Source organism: Echinops telfairi, unplaced genomic scaffold (assembly GCF_000313985.2).
Source record: "Echinops telfairi isolate 266 unplaced genomic scaffold, ASM31398v2 ScPeMD7_29;HRSCAF=101, whole genome shotgun sequence".
In the NCBI taxonomy this organism is placed as follows: domain Eukaryota; kingdom Metazoa; phylum Chordata; class Mammalia; order Afrosoricida; family Tenrecidae; genus Echinops; species Echinops telfairi.
The window spans coordinates 1,205,777-1,207,785 of NW_022103926.1; the positions used below are offsets into that span (position 1 = coordinate 1,205,777).

At 49.7% G+C, this 2,009-nt stretch overlaps 1 pseudogene; it reads left to right on the forward strand.

The window, feature by feature from the left end:
• The first annotated feature begins 209 nt into the window (after window positions 1-209).
• Window positions 210-321, forward strand: LOC115869508 (annotated as a pseudogene).
• The last annotated feature ends 1,688 nt before the right edge of the window (window positions 322-2,009 follow it).

Below are 2,009 nucleotides of genomic sequence, written 5' to 3' on the forward strand. Positions count from 1 at the left end.
GTCCTGGTGTCCCGTCACTATCTAGAAACACCATTGCTTTGAAACTCAGTGATCCCGATGAGATGCTCAGACATGAGGCCTTCCCAGATTGGGGTGCCAATTAAGAAGACTCCTTGGCATCAGCTTGACTGGGTCCTCTGACACTCCTTGGTCCACCCCCTCTTCTTTCACAGATGAGGTCATGGAGGCTCTTTTGAAATGATGCCCATGAGCTGCCTTTAAACCCCCTGCACCAGGGGTTAAGCTGCAGTGCCAGAGCAAGTGCTTGAATAATGGGCCACCAAGCCTCTGAGGGAGGCCCTGTTAACTGTGACTTTATGTGTGTGTGCATATATATATATCCTAGACCCCTAAAGGTGTATTGACATCCTAACTCTGTGGGTGGAAAGAATCCTCTTTGGAAAACTGACTTCCGTTGTTAATGAGCCCTTGCTGGAGTATGATGGGTTCTAAACCTAATTACTTCTGAGTTATTAAAAGAGCAAGTAAGATACAGAGATACTCGAGGGGGTAGGGGGAGCGCCCTTTTAGCTTCCGGAAGTGCCACTGCGATTCTTTAAAGCACCCCACTGTGGTCTTTGTGTTACAGTAACACTAGGGAATGTAGAGGTGTGGTCTGCCCAGACACATAGAGCCTGCATGGTCAGGGCCAGGCGGGGAACCCAGAAGGTCACTGGTATCCAGTCACACCACCACGCTGGTTTGCTCAGTGAGGCTGTTATTTACAGAGCAAGTCTTGTGTGCTCGGAGTGATACTGCAAGCCCGCTGCACACACCATCCCTGCCGCTCCCCACCCTTCAGAGACTCCCCATGACCACTCTGGAGTGGACGTGCCTTAAAACAGCCTCGGCCATATGGCACTGCTTCCAGATCACCCCCAAAAGGATAATGGATTTAAAAAAAGATCTTGCTCAGCTCTTTAACACCATGGAAATGTGCCATATGTAGCATTTCAAAGCTGATGTATTTAAAGTCCAGCAACTTTTCCAAGTGATGTTATACAGTTAGTTGTACAGAGAGTATTCAGAATCTTTTTGAATGCTGTCCCAAAGGTCAATTTGGTCCCAGGTCTGGCAGAACTGAGAATCCAGAGCCACTGAGATTAGCAAGGTTGGTGGCCCGTTTCGTGTTCTGGAGGCACCCTGGTGGTGTAGTGGTTAGTGCTCCACTGCCAGCCAGAAGGTGGGTGGTTCAAACAAACCAGCGACTCTGGGGGAAAAGATGAGGCTGTAAAGGTGGCAGCCTGGGAACCCATGGGGCAGTTCTCTGTCCAGTTGGGCTGCTATGAGTCAGAATCGACTTGAGGGCCGCGAGTTTGGATTTGGGTTGGATAACTTGTTTCTTATAGATGACCTTGGGAAAACTCTGTCCTGCTCTAGAAAACTGGGACAGGAGGGGGCCGCAAGCCTGAGGCCCCAAACCCCTCCAAACCCACTGCCCTCAAGTAGGTTCTCGCTGTTTCCCTGTGGGACAACAGAGAAACCCAGTGGGTTTCTGAGCCTGACTCTTGAAGGGGGCAGAAAGCCTGAGCTTTCTCATGATGAGCCCCTAAAACCACCAACTGTAAAACAATCAACCTGGAAAATCCATTGTCAAGGGAAGAGCCACGCCTTCATCCGTCATCCAGCCAGTCACTCATAACAAACAGCTACCGATGGGCTAGGTCTGGTAGGTCCCAACCCACAGGCACAGCAGAAGGAAGGCCTGGGGAAACACACACCCTTCCTCTAGTTCTTAAATGCCTCCTCCGCCCACTATCATGATCCCAATTCTACCTTACGAATCTGGCTAGACCAGAGGATGGACACTGGTACAGATAGGAACTGGAAACACAGGGAATCCAGGACAGATGATCCCTTCAGTGGGGATACCAGGAGGGTGGAGGGAGGGTGGGGTAGAGAGGGGGAACCGATTACAAGGCTCTATCTACATATAACCTCCTCCCTGGAGGATGGACAACAGAAAAGTGGGTAAGATATGACAAAATAATAATTTATAAATTATCAAT